Source organism: Gekko japonicus, unplaced genomic scaffold, assembly GCF_001447785.1.
Source record: "Gekko japonicus isolate JY-2015 unplaced genomic scaffold, Gekko_japonicus_V1.1 scaffold2458, whole genome shotgun sequence".
Classification (NCBI taxonomy): Eukaryota; Metazoa; Chordata; class Lepidosauria; order Squamata; family Gekkonidae; genus Gekko; species Gekko japonicus.
Window position 1 is genome coordinate 108259 of NW_015166495.1, and position 21054 is coordinate 129312.

At 43.6% G+C, this 21054-nt stretch overlaps 1 pseudogene; it reads left to right on the plus strand.

Annotated features, from left to right (window-relative positions):
* Window positions 1-487: 487 nt before the first annotated feature.
* LOC107111270 lies at window positions 488-1413 on the plus strand (annotated as a pseudogene).
* Window positions 1414-21054: the final 19641 nt, after the last annotated feature.

Below are 21054 nucleotides of genomic sequence, written 5' to 3' on the forward strand. Positions count from 1 at the left end.
ACGTGATGGTGATCAAACCTGTTTCATTCTTCTTTTATCACAGACTAGTAGTTAATTTTAACCCGGTCACTAAGGTTGTATTTTAACGTTTTAACGTTTTATGAATGCTCTGCTGTATTTTGTATTTTGTAACAGCCAATGGCTAAATACAATAAATTACTTGACTTGACTTGACCTGAACATACTTCACACCATACCTCACAGGAATGTTTTGGCAATAAAATGGGGGAGAGGTTCTACCTTAGCTCCTTGGAGGAAGGGGGAAGTAAAAAGTTGTTCTTGTGGGTGCACAGGGTGAAACCATAATAATCTTCCTGTGTGGCCAGAGACCTTCCTTCCTTCCTTCCATCAGAGGTACACTGCAAAAAAACCTTTTTTTTTTACACCTGTCCACATCAGAGCACTATCAATGCCATAGGTTGTGAACCAAGAGACTGTAATGTTACTTACAACCATGACATGGGCGTTCTCTACTTTTCTAGGCAACATGGAAGACATGGAAAACGGAACTGAAATAACTGAAGTTGTGCTGCTGGGTCTGTCTCGCCATCCCCAAGTACGAGCTGCACTGTTCTTTATATTCCTGGCTATGTACTTGGTCACCGTTGGTGGGAATGGCCTCATCGTTACGCTGATTATGATTGATTCTCACCTCCACACACCCATGTATTTCTTCCTTAGCAACCTTTCCTTCATTGACGTCTGCTACGTCACCACTTCCGTCCCTCAGATGCTGGCGCACTGCTTTACAGACAGACCCACCATCTCGCTACGCCGATGTTTAGCCCAGATGGGCATCGCTCTCTTCCTGGCAGTAGCAGAATGTCTTCTGCTCGCCATTATGGCATACGATCGATACGTAGCAATTTGCAGCCCCCTGCGGTACAGTGTAATCATGAACCGGAAGGTGTGCATCCTGCTGGCATCTGGTATGTGGGTCTCCTCCTTCCTCTTGACCATTGTCCCTGCGTTTGGCATGCAAGGCCGTTCATGTGGGCGCAACGTGGTGAACCATTTCAAGTGCGAAGTCCAGGCAGTGTTGAAACTGGCTTGCTCAGATACTCGTGCCAATGGATTGGTTATGATGATGACTAGCGTCTTCACCTTGGTCGTGCCATTTGCTTTCATCCTGGTGACGTACGGACGCATTGGCCTGGCTGTGTGGCCCATTCGGTCAGACCATGGATGGAGTAAGGCCTTGTCAACCTGCGGGTCCCACTTGTCGTGGCGGGAATCTTCTACGGCACAACCATGGCCTTGTACTTGCGGCCTCAGAAGAAGACTTTCACAAATGGAGAGAAGGTGACGTCGGTGTTCTACGGGGTGGTCATCCCGATGCTTAACCCCCTAATCTACAGCCTGAGGAACAGAGATGTAAAAGGAGCTCTGTGGAGGGCACTAGCCAGAAAGTAGAGTGATGATATCGCTAGCAACTGGGAAATGTTGTTGATCTTCAGGGTGTTACTGGAATCTAATTTTACCTTGTTGAGAAAGCATAATGGTTTTACTTATCAGTGACAATCATATCTCTAGTTTCTGAGGTTAGCCATGTTGGTCTATAGTAGAAAAGTTAGATTCGGGTCCAGTAGCATCTTAGAGACCAACAAGAATTTTGGGGTATAAATTTTTGAGATTATCTGATTGTATCTGATGCATATCTGATGAAGAGTGGTTTTTCTATCTGATGAAAGGACCTCTGTCAAGGCTAAATTGTCTAGGTTGGCCTTTGGAGGGTAACCACCTGTTTGGGCTGTTTTCCTTAATGGTACAGTGATAGCTACATATTTTAATAGTTTAATGTTTTAATGTTAATATTTTATATTGGTGATTTGTTTTTATGTTGTTTTTACCTTATTGGTTTTAGTGTTGTCAGTTGCCGTGAGGTCCTTTGGGTGAGCAGTGACTAAAAAAAATTCTACTAATAAATAAATATCTTGGGGTCTCTCAGGTGCTACTGCGCTCAAATCTAGATAACCATGTCTCTAGTGGCATGATTGCTCAAGCTCACCATTACGTTTAGATACTAGTCCATTAAGCTACATGAAGAAACGGAAGGAAAACTAATGACCTGGTTTAAGTTTAGAGAAATGGAATTGGATTTTGGGGAAATATGCACCCAAAACTAATCTGCATGTGTTTGAAAGACTTTTTTTGTAACATACTTTTACTACAGCACCTTACACCTCATGAACTAGTTGTTATATATAGAAATACAACAGATGGATGTCAAAAATTTGATTGGGACATGCAAATTTGAAACTTGTGTGTTTTGAACATATCCAAACTTGACCTATTTTGGGAAGATATGGTTTAGTTTATGCATGGTAATATACCACCAGATCCTAAGAGAATCCTATTAGGATATTTAAAAGTATTGGTGGTTTCTTCAGACATTCTTCAGACATTCCATTAGTCTCTACCACTCTTTTTAAAGCTGCAAAGATGGTCATTGTGGCATACTGGAAAGATTGGTTTAAATAAAAGTTTGGTTTAAAAGATTGGTTTAGCCTTATTAACTAAATTAACCTATTACAAAGGGATGCAAACAAACCATGTATGACAAACAGGGAAGATTTGTGAAGGCTGGGATTTTTTTATTATTTATTTATTTTATTTCATTTATACCCCACCCTCCCTGCACGCGGGCTCAGGGCGGCTTACACAGGCACAAAAGTGCGATAAAATTACAAGTTAAAACAATTAAGGCACAAGTGCAGTAAAAGTCAACAGTTAAAACAGTTTAGGCAAAAATGCACATCTCACAGGATACATAATGACTACAATACTTACTCCCTATTGCATATCCCAATGGGGTCAAAAAAAGGGGGGGGAGGCCATGGACCACAATATTTCAGCTGGCCTGTCAGCCCGACGCGGCAGAACTGCTCTGTAGTCGCATGGTGGTGGTAGTGGCGGCGGCGGCTCCTACTCAAAAGCCTGGCAGAAGAGCTTCGTCTTGCAGGTCCTGTGGAACTGTACCAGTTTTTTTTTATCATGTACTTATATTTTTATCATGTAATATGAAAATTAGAAATAAAACGTATCCTTTTGCTTTTAATAAACGGCTGTAAATCTTCTCCTCTTCTCCCACTCCCCTTTTGGTTTAACTATTACGTAAGGTAATACATGCAATAGTAATATTTGTTTTTAATTTTGCCAGAAAAATGAAAAGAAATCCATTTTTATGTCAAATAGCTTCTTGGGTGATTTACACATCTGCAATTTAAATTTTCCATCAGAAATAATTAACTTTCTTTCTTATAGGGCTTCCAGCAAGCTGGAGAAAAAAGTCTTGCCTGATCTTGACAGATCTCAGAAGCTAAGCACGGTCGGCCCTGCCTAGTATTTGGATGGGAGACCTCCAAGGAATACCAGGGTCATGACACTAGGGCTGCCAAGCCGTGGCGGGGGATCCGCACATCTTCACAGGATCCCTGCCAAAGGGACAGCGATACGCGTTGCACTGTCGTCGCCAGGATGTGACGCTATGCATCGCTCTGGCAACAGAACTCCAGCCCCGTTGCCAGAGCGACGCGTAGCGTCACATCCTGGCGACAGCAGTGCAACGCATATCGCTGTCCCCCGCGGCAGGGATCCTGTGAAGACGTGCGGATCCCCCGCCGCAGCTTGGCAGCCCTACATGACACAGAAGAGAGCAATGGCAAACCACCTCTGAAGGTCTCTTGCCTTGAAAGCCCTACAGGGTTGCCATAAGTCAGACGTGACTTGACAACAAAAAATAAATGTGTGGAAATGACCAGATAAAGCTTTTCATGGTACAGAAGTAAATTATGCCACCTGGTAAACAACCTTCCATTAAGCCTCTATTAAAGGGACAGGACATTTTTTCTCCTCCAGGTTGTTTGCAATCCTACTTTCTTAGCTGTTATGTTCTACTGAATCCCATATGCAGACCCGTTTTCTGGGTCACATTTTGTAGAAGCATCTGTATCTCCTCTGCCCCGCTTAGGGTTCACTTACTAATAATAGATTAACTCTTCTTCTTCTTCTTCTTCTTCTTCTTCTTCTTCTTCTTCTTCTTCTTCTTCTTCTTCTTCTTCTTCTTCTTCTTCTTCTTCTTCTTCTTCTTCTTCTCTGTCATGTCACAGCTGATTTATGGTGACCTCATAGGCTTTTCAAGGAAAGAGACAGTCAGAAGGGGTTTGCCATTGCCTGCCTTCGGCCCCTGCCACACGGCAGGGAAAACACCGGTGAAAGTGTGGCTAATTAGAGCCGCACCAAAATAGAGACGCTGTGGGTGGGATCCCATGGATCCCGTGAGCCACGCGCCGTTGTTGCTCCCCGGCACGATCAGATGCCGGGGAGGAAGAGACGAGGGGGAGGGGGAGGCTGTCGAACTGTGCATGCTCGAGCATGCGCAGTTCAGCCGGGGGCCGGGGATGCGCCGGCGCAAGGAAGCACCGCCGATCCCATGGTCGCACTTGCCGCGGCCCTTTCAATTGAACCACCCGGTTAGGTGGTTCCTTTTGGTGCGCTTTTTCGGCGGAAGGGACGGATGGGGGACGGGCGCAGCACGATTCCCAAATGTTGCTGTGGGATCATGGCCATTTGCTGCGGCCCCGATCCGTCCCTCTCCCGGCCCAAAACCCCTCATGTGAACAGGGCCTTCATGTCACAACCCTGGTATTCCTTGGTGGACTCCCATCCAAATGCTTAGCTTCCAAGATTTGACGAGACTGGGCTAGCATGGGCTATCCAGGTCAGTCTGACATCTAAAGCTGACTTATACTTAGTATCAAGATAGGTCGTATTTCACATAATCTATTTATTGCTTGATCCTTTTTAAATTGGATATGCTAAGGATTGGACCCCAGGCCTGCTAAAAGCAAAGCTGATTAAGAACATAAGAACATAAGAGACGCCAATGTTGGATCAGGCCAAAGGCCCATCCGGTCCAACACTCTGTGTCACACAGTGCCCAGAAATACCAGTGCCATCAGGAGGTCCAGCAGTGGGGCCAGGACATTAGAAGCCCTCCCACTGTTGACCCCCCCCCCCAAGCACCAAGAAGACAGAGCATCACTTGCCCCAGAGCCCCTAGCTATACCTTGTGGCTAATAGCCACTGATGGACCTCTGCTCCATATGCTTATCTAATTCCCTTTTGAAGCCGTCCATGCTTGTAGCACCCACCACTTCCTGTGGCAGTGAATTCCATGTGTTAATCACTCTTTGGGTGAAGAAATACTTCCTTTTATCCGTTCTAACCCGACCGCTCTGCAGTTTCATGGAGTGCCCACGAGTTCTTGTATTGTGAGAAAGGGAGAAAAGTACCTCTTTCTCTACCTGCTCTTTCCCATGCATAATCTTATAAACCTCGATCATGTCACCCCTCAGTCGTCTTTTCTCCAAGCTAAAGAGCCCTAAGCGCTTTAACCTTTCCTCATAGGGAAAGTGTTCCAACCCTTTTATCATTCGAGTGGCCCTTTTCTGCACTTTTTCCAAAGCTATAATATCCTTTTTAAGGTGTGGTGACCAGAACTGCACACAGTATTCCAAATGAGGTCTCACCATTGATTTATATAGGGGCATTATTATATTGGCTGATCTGTTTTCAATACCCTTCCTAATAATCCCCAGCATAGCATTGGCCTTCTTTATTGCAGTCACACACTGTCTCGACATTTTCAGTGAGTTATCCACTACAACTCCAAGATCTCTCTCTTGCTCAGTCTCTGCCAGTTCAGACCCCATCAATGTGTATTTATATTTAGGATTTTTGGCTCCAATGTGCATCACCTTGCACTTGGCCACATTGAACCCCATTTGCCATGTTGACGCCCACTCGCCCATCCTTGACAGATCCCCTTGGAGTGCCTCACAATCCTCACTGGTTTTCACCACCCTGAACAACTTTGTATCATCCGCAAATTTAGCCACTTCACTGCTTACTCCCATCTCCAAATCATTCTCTGCTAGTGAGCCCTCAACACCACCACTCCTTGCCGCCTAAGAAAACATGACATTCTGTTGCATCCTTGGAGGTTTCCCATCCACATACTAGCCAGGGCTGACCCTGCTTAGCTTCCAAGATTTGATGGGATCAGGCTAGTCTGTGCTATCCAGGTCAGGATATTTCTGCTAATACCGAACCTTTAAAATGTTGGCCAGGAAGAAAGTCCCTTACCTATATCCTTCACTTGCATTTCTTTCCTGGGTCATCCCAAGGAAATCTTTTCTAATTGCTCAGTTGGTGTAAATAAATTAGTAAATCCATATAGCCCAAGTAAAGTTCACTTTCAGCCAGGCTATTTTAAATGGCTCAAGACACTCTCAAAATGTAGTGATCTGAATTGGTCCCAGTGTTTCTACAGATTATAGGTCTACACTGACTGCAGACAAGTCACGCCACATCACGAACCACGAACCACGAACCACGAACCATGAACCTCAAACCGGTTTGTTAATCAGAAAGGTTCATGGTTCGTGAGAACCTACGAATCTTCACCTCCATTTTCCTGGTTCATGCCCATCCCTAATCCCTATCTCATGGTGATAATTAACCAAGGTATTAAACAAAAACTACAAAGAGCTTTGTCACAGTGAGTATTACCACAAAGCACACTTACAGGATTTTGGTTCCTCAAAAATACCAATAAAATTTGAATCAAGTGGGCAAATGAATTAATTTAGGCCTTTGAACTTTAGTTTTGGGATTATGAGACAACATTTTCTTCATATCTTATGTGCCACATGATCACCATGTCAACAGAAATTCAAAGTGGGGTTTCCTTTTCAGACAAATTAGCTGAGGAATGTGAAGGGAAGCCAGAGAGTACTGACAACATTAAATTTGCTGGGGCTGGAGGTTAACATAAGAACATAAGAACATAAGAGACGCCAATGTTGGATCAGGCCAAAGGCCCATCCAGTCCAACACTCTGTGTCACACAGTGGCCAGAAATACCAGTGCCATCAGGAGGTCCAGCAGTGGGGCCAGGACATTAGAAGCCCTCCCACTGTTGACCCCCCCCCAAGCACCAAGAAGACAGAGCATCACTTGCCCCAGAGCCCCTAGCTATACCTTGTGGCTAATAGCCACTGATGGACCTCTGCTCCATATGCTTATCTAATTCCCTTTTGAAGCCGTCCATGCTTGTAGCACCCACCACTTCCTGTGGCAGTGAATTCCATGTGTTAATCACTCTTTGGGTGAAGAAGTACTTCCTTTTATCCGTTCTAACCCGACCGCTCTGCAGTTTCATGGAGTGCCCACGAGTTCTTGTATTGTGAGAAAGGGAGAAAAGTACCTCTTTCTTTACCTGCTCTTTCCCATGCATAATCTTATAAACCTCGATCATGTCACCCCTCAGTCGTCTTTTCTCCAAGCTAAAGAGCCCTAAGCGCTTTAACCTTTCCTCATAGGGAAAGTGTTCCAACCCTTTTATCATTCGAGTTGCCCTTTTCTGCACTTTTTCCAAAGCTATAATATCCTTTTTAAGGTGTGGTGACCAGAACTGCACACAGTATTCCAAATGAGGTCTCACCATTGATTTATATAGGGGCATTATTATATTGGCTGATCTGTTTTCAATACCCTTCCTAATAATCCCCAGCATAGCATTGGCCTTCTTTATTGCAGTCACACACTGTCTCGACATTTTCAGTGAGTTATCCACTACAACTCCAAGATCTCTCTCTTGCTCAGTCTCTGCCAGTTCAGACCCCATCAATGTGTATTTATATTTAGGATTTTTGGCTCCAATGTGCATCACCTTGCACTTGGCCACATTGAACCCCATTTGCCATGTTGACGCCCACTCGCCCATCCTTGACAGATCCCCTTGGAGTGCCTCACAATCCTCACTGGTTTTCACCACCCTGAACAACTTTGTATCATCCGCAAATTTAGCCACTTCACTGCTTACTCCCATCTCCAAATCATTAATGAACAAGTTAAAAAGCAGTGGACCAAGTACTGATCCCTGCGGTACCCCACTGCTTACCACCCTCCACTGAGAAAATTGCCCACCTACACTCACTCTCTGTTTTCTATGAACTAGCCAGTTTTTGATCCATAAAAGGACTTGTCCTTCTATCCCATGATTTTTGAGCTTACTTAGGAGCCTTTGATGAGGAACTTTATCAAAAGCTTTCTGGAAGTCAAGGTAAATAATATCTATTGGATCCCCCTTGTCCACATGTTTGTTCACCCCCTCAAAGAACACTAACAGGTTAGTGAGACAAGATCTTCCCTTACAGAAACCGTGCTGAGTCTGCCTCAATAGGTTTTGTTCATCTATGTGCCTACTAATTCTTTCCTTAATAATGGTTTCCACCAATTTACCCGGTATCGACGTCAGACTGACTGGCCTGTAATTTCCCGGATCTCCTCTGGAACCCTTTTTAAAGATGGGAGTGACATTAGCTACCTTCCAATCCTCAGGAATGGAGGCAGATTTTAAGGAAAGATTACATATCTTTGTCAGGAGATCTACAAGTTCACATTTGAGTTCTTTCAGAACTCTCGGATGTATGCCATCTGGGCCTGGTGATTTTTCAGTTTTTAAGTTGTCTATCAGTTTTAGGACCTCCTCTCTCATCACCTCAATCTGACTCAGGTCTTCCAACACCCCTCCTGAAATCAGTGGTTCTGGAGTGGGCAAGCACTTCTCATCTTCCACAGTGAAGACGGAGGCAAAAAATGCATTTAGCTTCTCAGCCATTTCCCTATCATCCTTCAATACTCCTTTTACCCCTTGGTCGTCCAAGGGCCCCACTGCCTCCCTGGCTGGTTTCCTGTTTCTAATGTATTTGAAGAAAGTTTTATTGTTGGTTTTTACGTTTTTTGCTATATGCTCCTCATATTCCCTTTTTGCCTGCCTGACCTCAGACTTGCATTTTATTTGCCATAGCCTGTGTTCCGTTTTATCAGCCTCACTGTGACTAGCTTTCCACTGCTTAAAGGAATTCTTTTTACTTTTTACAGCCTCCATTACTCTGTTTGTTAACCATGCAGGCTTTTTCCTATACCTGTTTGTGCCTTTCCTAACCTGCGGAATATATATTTTTTGAGCTTCTAGGATCGTAGTTTTAAATAGATCCCAAGCTTCCCCAATTGTTTTGACCCTTTCTACTTTTCCTTTCAGTTTCCTCCCCACGTGTCCCCTCATATCAGAGAAATTACCCCTTTTAAAGTTAAAAATGGTTGTGTGAGTCTTTTTGGCCAATTCTCTATTTGTACAAATGATGAACTCAACAACATTATGATCACTGTTTCCAAGCGGTGCAATCACTTTTACATCTCTCACCAGGTCTTGAGTGTTACTTAGGACTAAATCAAGGATCGCCTCTCCCCTGGTAGGTTCCGTGACCATCTGCTCCATAGCACAGTCATTTAGAGTGTCTAGAAACTCAATCTCTTTTTCCCGGCTAGAACACATATTGACCCAATCAATGTGTGGGTAGTTAAAATCACCTATTATTACACAGTGTTTTTGTCTAGTTGCTATCTTTAAGGCATTCATCATTTTATAATCCTCCTCTATCTTTTGATCTGGTGGGCGATAACAAACTCCCAGTGTTAAGTTTCCTTTTGGCCCCCCTATTTCAACCATATGCTATAGGTCAGTGGTGCCCAGTGTGTTGGCCACAGGTGTTAAGATGTCTGCTGATGTGTTTCCTGGAACCTACTTGCTTCTTTCCCAAAACAAAGAGTCACTTCTGGTTTTCCTCCATCTCACTGGAGTGGGAGGTGCCTCAGAAGACCCAAAGAGGCATCACCTTTGGGTCTTCAAGGAACATCATTTGGGAACTTTTATCCATCATGGGAAGATGTTTGGCTTCAGAACCCTTAACACTTTCTGGAACCTCTCAACATTTTGTCATTTGACCCAACCCCAAAGGCAGTCCTTCTGCTGTAAAAATCACTATCTGTTCTAAATTTTCCAAAAGTGTCTACAGGTTCAACAAGACTGGGGATCTCCATCCTAGGTTACATCTGGATTCAGCTTTAAATCAGATTCAAATTTATGTCAGAGTTTCCTCCATGTATAAAATATTGGGAACATTTTCAAGGGAACAAAATCACTTTGATAGCACTCAGTAGGGTTGCCAACTCTAGGTTGGGAAATTCCTGGATATTTGGGGGTGGAACCTGGGAAGGGTGGAGTCTGGAGCTTGGCAAGGTTGTGATGCTATACAGTCCCCCCTCCAAAGCAGCCACTTTTGCCAGAGGTACTCATCTTTGTAATTTGGAGATCACTTGTTATTCCAGGAGAACTCAACCAACTGGAGGCTGGTAATAGAAGAAGGAGATTGGATTTTTACCCCGCCCTTCACTACCCGAAGGAGTCTCAGAGCAGCTTTATGATCCATTTATTTATTTCCTTAAATTTGTACCCTGCCCTCCCCCCCAACAGACACCCTGTGAGGTAGTTGAGGCTGAGGCTGAGGCTGCGGTCACACACAATAAATAATCCACTTTCAGTGCACTTTCCAACTGGATTTTAACTGTGTGAACTGGCAAAATCCAGTTGGAAAGTGCATTGAAAATGGATTGAAAGTGTGTGTCTGCAGTGTCTGCAGTATTTAGTGTGTGTGACTGCAGCCTGAGATAGGTCTTTTGAGGACTGCTTTTGAGAGAACCTCTGAAAGAACTTGTGACTGACTCAAGGTCACACCAGCAGCTGCACACAGAGGAGTGGGGAATCAAACCCGGTTCTCCCTGATTAGAGTTCACGCTCCTACACCAAACTGACTCTACTAGTGTTTAAATTTTCCTCACAGAATTTTTTTTTTTAAAAAAACCAACAACTTGGTGTCGTCGTAACATTACAGGGTGGTCAGTACTGCCTCAACAAATGTTGGAAGATACTGGCAGGTGCCTGTGGAGGGTGAAGTTTGGGGAAGATGTGAAACCATTTCCATGGGAGGCTGTAAAAAATTCTTCAAATCTCTGTGGTGAAGACCACAGTGACATGGGGAAATGACTACACTGCCACTATGGAGACCATTTTCCCACCATTTTTTCTCCCACTCCTCAGTTTCTCAAGGGCAGGATTTTAACCGCTGTGGGCAGGCTGATGGTAAGCCTAAGCAAAAGTCCCTTTTTCTAAAGAAAAACTGCACACAGTAAGGGTCTGAAATCCATCTTGTTCAAGACATCAGGCCAAACTCTAAGTACCTTAGTCTTCTCAGGGCTGAATCTCTTGGCGTAAGATGGCCACATTCCCAAACAAGACCAGAAACACTTGGCAAAAAGACTTAATTAAGGCACTTCTCACATGCTAAATAATGCAGTTTCAATCCACTTCAGCGACCTTTTGCAAGTGGATTTTGCCATTTCGCACAGTAAAATCCAGTTGCAAAGTGCATTGAAAGTAGATTGAAAGTGTGTTATTTAGTGGGTGTGAAAACGCCCTTTAAAATAAAACTTTAACAATCCCAGATCAGGTTTGTTTTTCTGCCAACAGCCATCAGCAGCAGCATCGAACTTTCAACCTGGACCCAACTTAGGGTGTCATCCAAGCGACAAGAAACAGTGTACTTTGCACTTCCTACTAACTTTTCCTGCTCTATTTCTTTAGTCAAGCCACTTCACGAAGAGAAAAAAAAATACTATCCCTAACTCCTTTCCTTCAAGCACTTCCTTTCCCCCCATCTCCTTAATGCCAGGGTATTTGCAAAACTATTCTCTGGACATTGCAGTGCCTCTGGTTAACTCTTGGATGGGTATGTGTGCAAAATGCCATCAAGTAGCAGTTGACTTATGACGCCCACCTCAAGAAGCTTTCAAGACAAGTGAGAAACAGAGGTGGTTTGCTATTGCCTTCCTCTGCAAGGCCGTCCTTGGCGGTCTCCTTTCCAAGTACCGACCCGGCTGACAAGATCGGGCTATATACCATGCCGCCTTTCCTCCCATCTCTTGGATACCAATGAAGAAATTATTCCCTTTTTGTATCTATGTTAATTAATAACCTAAGAATCTATGGTGGTGGGACATTCTGTCAAGTCACAGCCAACCTATGGCAACCCTGGAGGGCTTTCAAGACAAGAGACATTCAGAGGTGGTTTGCCATTGCCTGCCTCTGCACAGCAACCCTGGACTTCCTTGGAGGTCTCCCATCCACGTACTAACCAGGGCTGACCCTGCTTAGCTTCTGTGATCTGATGAGATCAGGCTAGCCCTGGGTCATCCAGGCCAGGGCAACGATCTATAGGCTTTGCTAACTTGTGTCTAGGCACTTTTAAGATTCAACCCCATGTACTCGAAATTCATATATTTATTTTTCTCTTTCTGAAAACTTTGGCTGCGGTCACACCGGCGGCTTGGTGTGATACGGTGCCGCCTCTAATTGTACTGGTTTGAAGTGTTGCGGGGCATATCATCCAGACAGCACACCCTGCTGCAGGTGACCCATGCAGACATCTTGTGGTCAAGCATCCACATTACTGCAGCGCCTCAGCCACAGAGTGCGCTGCCCAGAAATTGTTCAAAATGCATGCACGCGCATGTGCACTCATGCTCATATAGGCACATTTTTTTAAAAAAAACCTCCCTAGCAGCAGGAACAGATCTGTAGGTTCAGACTGCCAAATCCGTTCTGTGTGTGCTCCCCCACATTCAGACATCTGGCCAGGCTCAATGAAGGTGTGGGGAACCAAAAGTACAATTTGTGGTGTGGTGCCTTTTTAACCTGGCTCCAAGTTGTCCTATGATGGGATGAATATGCCGGGGGATCAACTGACAGAGCCAGTTTGGTGTAGTGGTTACGTGTGCAGACTCTAAGCTGGGAGAACCGGGTTTGAGTCCCCACTCCTCCACTTGCACCTGCTGGTGTGACCTTGGGTCAGTCACAAGCTCTGGCACAGCTGTCCTTGAAAAAGAGCAGTTTGTGTCAGAGGGGGAGGGGGAGGGAAAGGAGTTTGTAAGCCGCTCTGAGACTCCAAGTGAAGGGCGGGGTATAAATCCAATCTCTTCTCTTCTCTTCTCTTCTTCAGATGTGACTGTCCGACTGTGCCCATTTGATCCAGGGGAGAGGGGTGGCTGCATTGGGCCAAACCGCTTGTGGGATCACAGTCTTTGACTCACCTCTGCTGTTTTCCCTCCTTGATGCTGTACCCTTAAGTGTCTTCCTCTTATTTTTTTAGAACTTTGGGGACACTTTGACTTTACATACATCCCTACCTGTCCATACATATATTGTTTTTATAACTCCCTCAGGGTATGAGTTGGCTCAAAGACAGTGCTTTACTGGGCATCAAGATACATGGGTCAGTTCTTTGCTACCAATACTCCGTGTAACGATATGAGCTTATGTTTGTATTTCTGTATAGTGCTTGTGCGGCCAATAAAGTTGAAACTGAAGTTTAGAATGGTCTCTTCTTCCGTCCCAAATATGGTACCCAAGCATACTTATGTATACATACAAAGGCAAAAAAAGTTCATAGGGTCACACACGTATATGGCTCCCTTATTCAGTGGAAACAACTGTCTGTTTCCACTGGAAAATGCATCCGTATGTAAATTTTGTGATCTTAAGAATACCCTTATTGTAACCTAGGAAGAGAGGAGATATCGCTCTAAATAGGAAGAGTAGTTTAGGAAACAAAAAAGTTTTAATTAGGTGAAATCTGTCGAGAAATGTGTGGTTTTGCTTGTTCCATTTGAGAAGTGATGATTGTATATCTTGGAATTTTCTTAAATGATTCACTTTACCTAGATCTTTGAGTTTGTTTGGGATTAGAATGCCTAGATATGGTAGGGGCTTCTCCATCCAGCGGTAGGTATAGGAGTCATACCTCAAACTAACATAAAGTAAAGGTAAAGGTTCCCTTGCTCGAAAGCCAGTCGAATCCGACTCTAGGGTTGCGGTGCTCATCTCCGTTTCAAAGCCGAAGAGCCAGCGCTGTCCGAAGACATTTCTGTGGTCATGTGGCCGGCATGACTAAACACCAAGGTGCACGGAGCGCTGTTACCTTCCCACTGAAGTGGTACCTATTTATCTACTTGCAATTTCTTGCTTCCGAACTGCTAGGTTGGCAGGAGCAAACTAACATACACATAAACAATAAACAGTACACACCCTCTACATAACACCACAAATCGTCCAGGAAAGTAAGACAATAAACAAAATATTTAAGTAAATAATTTAGAGTTCAACAAGTTGATCGGCAATATTACATTACTGTTACTGCTGTTATTGCTGTCGAGTCATTACTATTTGTGCAATAAGTTGATGTCTAATTCTGTGTAATTTACAATGATATCTATATGGTTATGTATATTCTTGAACTATCAATAAAAAATTAATAAAAAAAGAAGAAGAAGAGAGGAGGGAGGGAGACCAAGAGCTTATCGTAACACACTGACACAGTAGATTTCATTGAGTCTACCACAAAAGTTCCTCTGGGAATTATAATGTTGACTGAACCATCCCATGCCTCATAGTGTTCTCAGGTGAAATGAGGACTGATCTTTGACTATGAAGTCATTCCTTAGTAGTTTTATTAAAGACTTTTGGGTCACATCTCAGAAGGACCTCTAGAAGTGCAATTCGTAAAACGCTAAGCAGCAAGCGTCAGCAAAATCGTTATCTTCTGTCTCCAGGTATGGACAGAGCTGTTCTTCCTGCAAGATCTTCTAACATGACCAACATAGGCAATGTTCTCCAGAACTTTAAAAGAAGGGGAAACTTGAATTTCCCCCCATTCTTGCCAATCCATTCCTTGAATGAATGTAAGATACTACATGGAACCTTGAAGATAAATCAGAGTTAGAGAGAAGGATCAGTTGATAGCATTGGCACCAGATAAAAAAACTACCAGAACTTTCTTTCAAGGTGTCGTTCATAGCCAGGAGCTATCACTATGAGTCTTCACCAGGAAAATAGCTCCAAACTGACCTCCCGGATGGGATTTAATTGAATTCCTGGCCTTAAAGAGGAAAATTAGGTTGCTAGCAGTGTTCCCTCTAAGCTGAGTTAGTGTGAGCTAGCTCATAGTTTTTTAGCCTCTGGCTCACACATTTTTGTCTTAGCTCAGGGAGGATGGCTGCAGAGCAAACTAATTTATGCAGTAGCCAAATTGCTCACTCACAACTTTAATGCTGATAGCTCACAAAGTACAATTTTTGCTCACAAGACTCCATAGCTTAGAGGGAGTATTGGTTGCTAGCGCTGTTTTTTTTTTCCTTGCAGCTTGATCGTTGTCTTTCAAAGTACCTTGAAATGAAGAGTACATATTATTCAAGATCTCAGTCTTCTTTCTGGGCATCACTGGAGAAATAGCACTGAGTAAGTAAAAGACCTTTAGCAACAGAAAGAATGTGTGCATTAATGCTCTTTTTGGATTCCATTTTCCCCTTTATATTCCTTGTGTGTCAATAAGTCATTTTTAACTTTACTTGGCTCTTTCGTTAGGGCATGGAAGTAAATTAACATTAATAGACTTCACTGAAACAAAAATGAAGCCAGACTACCAAAGCTTAAAATTAAGAAGTACTGATTTTAAGTAGTGGGGTGGGGGGAATCAGTTAAATAACTATTCAGCCTTCCATAGAGGAGGTTGCCTGCTATGCCCCTCCATGAGTCACTGCTGTGGGGGTTGTATAATTCTAAGTAATCTTTTCTGGGGAGAACAATTCTGCTACATCTGCATCAGCTATGCTCAGTATCACTTAGTTGTGGGGAAGGGGGACAATTTCCCATGGTCCTCTCTCTCTCTCACTCTCTCTCTCTCACACACTCACTATATACTCTATGGTGTCTACGAGTTGCACAAAAATGTGTTTTCCCCAACTGGTACATTGTCTCCTCCAATGCTCTCTCTATGCTGTGGAGTCTTGTGAGCAAAAATTCTACTTTGTGAGCTATGGGCATTAAAGTTGTGAGCAAGCAATTTGCCTGCGGCATAAATTAGTTTGCTCTGAAACCATCCTTTGTGAGCTACGGCAACAATGTGTGAGCCGGAGGCTAACAAACTGTGAGTGAGCTCGCACTAACTCAGTTTAGAGGGAATTCTGGTCTCCTGTAGTCTTAAGCCTTCAGGTTATACTGACACCATTCCTCTCCCTGTCCCAGGTTACCGAGGTATACAAAGAAATCAGTGCACAATAAATTCTCGTTGATTGGATTTATTCAATATCAAATTATTGCTAGATTCACCTACCGCTGAGTACTTCCAACTCAAAGCAGCCCCCTCAGTTCGTGGAAGCCAGTCAGGGGACTGCAGAAGAAGCTTCTAGAATGGGAAATGGAGGAGAGAAGGACTGGGGGAAAAGTTTTTCAACCTCTACGCACAGCTTGAAAAATCATATTTTTTCATATATATATTTTTAAAAAATCAGCTTCTTTCATTGTGCCGGTAAGTTTTATATGATTTTTTAAATGTGGATAGAAGTCGGGAAAGAAAGAATCAGTATTTTTTTTTCCTGGAAAAAAGGTGCTTTCCCCTCAGTTCTTATACCTGAAAATCTTGCTTGCTTAAGTCTGTGCCCAAAGGCAACCTACTCTTGAATCATTAAGCATGTGGGGAGGTGGGAGATTGCAGCTATTCAGCTGTAAGGGAAAGACACTCTGCATGCTCAGAGATTTTGTTTCTATCAGGACTCAGACCTAATTCAGAAGTCAAACTTCCTGTCTAAGCTCATGGTTAGATGAGTTCTCTGTGATAAAAATGAATGTATTACCTAGGCCCCTGTCACACGGGCAGGAAACTGCAGAGGAGAAGTGTGGCTGTTTGCCCCGGGGCAAACTAACATGCAGTAAAGCGATCAGACCTACTGTGGAGGTTCTGTGGAGGTACTGTGGAGGTTCCATGGCAAGGGAGAGGTGCCGATCACAACACACGCCTGCGCGCAATGAAGAAGCGCGCGGCGCGGCGAACTGGTTTTCTTTTTTTGTGTACACTACGAATGCGCATGCTCCGTTGGGTGCGTGTGCGCATCCACGGAGACGTGGGGGGAAAAAAACCCTTTTCCGCAAGGGGACATGGGCGGGCGCCGGATACCACCGGAAACGCGATCAGACGCCCGCCCTTGCCCCGCAGTTTCTGGAAACTAGTACCTCCAAGGTACTAGTTTTTTGCTGCGCTTTTTCGGCAGGAAGCCTCAGTTGTGCCACGGAAGCTTCCTTAAAATATACCACTGATGGTTGAGCCATCAGTTATAGATGCATGGCAGTAATTAATTCAAATCGTACATCATATACTGTGTTTCCCCGAAAATAAGACACTGTCTTATATTTATTTTTTCTCAAGAAGACACATTAACTTTCTTAAAATCAATAAATATACCACTGGTGGTTGAGCCATCAGTTATAGATACATGGCAGTAATTAATTCAAAATCGTACATCATATAGTAAAGTATCATAGATTTCTAGTGAAACTGTAAACCAGTGACAATAGAAGGCACAGATTTTCTGAGAATTCAATTATGTTATAAATCAAGAGGGAAGAGTGATATGTTTCCATGGGGAAAAATAACTTGGTTATGAAATCATATTGGGGATTTTTGTTTTTAAAAATCTTCTATGGCATCAACAGAGAGCTAAGGACTAGAAACTGGTCTCAGTTTAAAGCATCTCAATCTGTGTTGAAAAAAGTTTAAATCAGTGACAGGTCCAGAAGGGTCACCATCAATGTGTTTTATAAGAAAGAGATGATGGTTGTAGTTATGCTCAGTAATATCCTAGTTTGGAAAGAAGCCATTTTGAGAGGATTTTGCAAGAGATGGTCGTTTATTCTGCCTTGAAGAAATCACAGAGCTATTGGATGAGAAAAGTCCTGCAAATTACCAATACTTCCTAGGCATCACACATAGGCCCCAGTCACATGGGCCAGATAATGTGGGGGGAGGCATGGCTGTTCGCCCCAGAGCAAAATAAAGCGTGGTAGCCTGATCACATGGTCTTCCGAGGCTAAGGCTGTTAGCTGGCGATCACATGGTGATGCTGGAGCATGGCAAAGAAGTGGCGCGGCAAGCATTTCATGTTTGTGCACATGCGCAGTTCCACGGAGCAGCACTGCTTTCAGTTACGTGTTTGTGCGCATGCACTTATTAAAAACATCCAGTTTGCGACGGAATGTGGATGGTAGCGCTCCCGCGATTAGACGCCCGCCCCACGTTTTCCGGATACTAGTGCACTTACTGAGGTAGTTTTTTACTGCGCATCTTTGGCGGGATGCCACAGGTTGGCTACAGGTGCGCTACGCTTCCCAGATGTTGCAGTGTGATCACGCACCGAAAATCTGCCTGACATTCGTATCTTTAGCACGGTAACTTCTTCGTAGTGTTATTAGGGTGTCATCTGGTATTAAGAAAGAACATAATAATTTATTTATTTATTTACTTCCAATTTATACCCCGCTTTGCTGGTACAAACTGGCTCATTAATAAGGAACATTAATAAGCAAACCTTGGGGTACCTCTGGTAATTTCCTACCAGGCATTTCATTGGTTTATTTCATTATAACAAAGTCTGAGTCCAGTGGCACCTTTAAAACCAACAAAGTTTTTATTCAAGGTACCAGCTTTCATGTGCACACACACTTTGTCGTTCTTCAAATACACTGAAATGGAAGCTACCAGTCCATACATATAGCTAGGGGGTGAGCAGCAAATAAGCATACAACACAATGTAGATGTTTTAACAAATGAAAGGACCAGACAGGAATAACAAGCTAAGTTTATATGGTCACCATTTGTTTGGATTTAATTTTGGGGGAAAACATGGCGAAGCAAATAGATCTATCAAAATTGGAGACTGATGTATAAATATATCCTTCTTAATTGTGGAATGCTGAGAGTAATCAACTGAGACCCCGTTGTTATGCTCCATCCATGTCCTCTCAAGCATGGAGGTAACTAACAGCATCCTTTTATTTGAGGTGGGGTGATTGGTTGTGCAGTGTTATGTCTCCTCTGTCACCAGACCAGAGAACTACATTTCATTCTACCATTCTAAATGAAATTACATTCTAATATTCATTGCATTACATTACAATCACTATTATTCCAAATGAGAAATACATTAAAATAAAGGGAATATATAGTCCTTCTCGGTCAGAATACAATGTTAAAAGAGGAGTGTGTGAATAAGCTTGAGATGGCGTAGTGGATGTTGTTAGATACAGTGATTGTTAGATACAGTTAGATACAGTGTTGTCTGGGTGTATGTGGCAGCAAAGTTGGCATCTGGGTTTATTGCAAGCACTGGTACCAGTGTCCATGTTCAAACGAGATGTCGCATTATTGTGGGTGAGGAGATGTTTGAGATTGGGAGGCTGATATTTCCCCCCAGTACTTGTGAAAGAGAACTGTCATCCAGTAGAGGTTGTAAGTTGGGATATTGGTTTCTTATCTCACTATATGCTAAACTCATTCAGTCCTTACATCTGTATTTATTCTCACCAAGAAGGGCTATTCATCCCCTTTATTTTAATGCATTTCTCATTTGATCAGGTTTGGGAAACCTTCATGTCAAGAAAATGGGGTAAGACCAAAAGGTAAAGACTACATGTGTGAGAGGACAGCATCTCTTGAAGATTTATTTGATGGACAGGGAATTACACTTTTTTTTAAAAAAAGAACAGAAAACCAGGCGAGAGAATCCCTGAAGTCCTTCAAAAGGATGGTGTAGTAAGGTACTGAAAAACAATGTGACCATCTTTCAGTTCCAATGCATGCGTAGCAAAGGTGGCTAATTATACCTTCCCTCTGGTTCTCCCTTTAAACGTCTGTTTCCAGGTAGTAGTAAGGGAAAGTACATCTCCATCATTACAGACCAACAACTGAAATTGGGTTCAAGAGGGTAGCTGTTCTGGTCTGCAGTAGAAGAGCTGGATTCTGGTCCAGTAGCACCTTAGAGACCAACAGATTTTCGGGGTATGAACTTTCAAGAGTCAGACAGACAGACAACCTTTATTGGCATATCCAAGATAAAAGTACATTAGAATTTAGGAATACACAGTGGTCGTTTCGTAGAAAAAGAGCTAGGGGAACTCATTAGCATAACTCATTAGCATATGCCACACGGCCTGGCGGTGGACCTGCAAGGCCGGCAGGAGTGCAAGGAAGCCCCGCGAAGGCCCCAGGCAGGCAGGGGTGGGGAGAGGCAGGGAGGAAGCAACTTACCCTCCCTCTTCTCCCGCCTCCTCCTGGCTGAATGAGGGCCGGAAGCGGGGCGGCCGGAAGCAGGGGGCGGGGCTTCGTCATGTGCCCCGCCCCCATACCTCACCCGGGGGAACTGCAACCCCCCGCGATCCCCCCGAAATGACCTCTGGGAATACAACAAAAGTGTGGCTGTCGTACAGCCAACAAACAAAAAGAAGACAAAAAGGAACTGATCAATGTATAGTTTCCCTGATTCGAATTGCAGATTGAAGAAAACAGGCAACATTAAAGGTTGTAGAAGAATTTTGCCCCGAGTGTAGCAACTGGACCTTAACACTCTCAGGGAGACCACATCATGTAAAAAGAAGGGTGTCCAGACATTTATCCCGGGTCTTGATACAAAATGGACAGTTTAAAAGAACGTGGGCAACTGATTCAATGGCACCCTGACTACAAGGACATTGTCTAAGTTCATAAGGGATTTTATGGCATCTTCCAGAGAAGATGGCCGATGGCAATACGTTAAATCTGGCTAACATAAAAGCCCTTCTTTGATGGGGGTCAATTAAAGAGCAGAAATAAGTAGCTGTCTGACCCAGTGTCTGGGGTAATCCCAGATGTGTTGGAGAACAAGTTTTCCTAGCTGCCTCAGTCAGGCACTGCAATTGAATATCTAAAAGCCTGTCTTTGATTGTGTAAAATATTGTGGAGGCAGATGATAAATAAAGCGGATCTAGAAGTATTCCTAAAGACCTAATTTTTCTTTGAACTAATTTCAGCCAATTAGGTTCATAATGATCTGTCAGCATTAAGAAGATAAAAGAACTCGGGTCAGGATTAAACAGAAGGCGCAGCCAAAATTTGAGGGTCAAAACCCAGGCCCAAGTTTCCCGGAGCATCTGACCGGTTTTGAGACAAATTCAGGCAAATGGGACATAATTAGGAAGTACTTTCAAGAGTCAAAGTTACATTCGAGCAT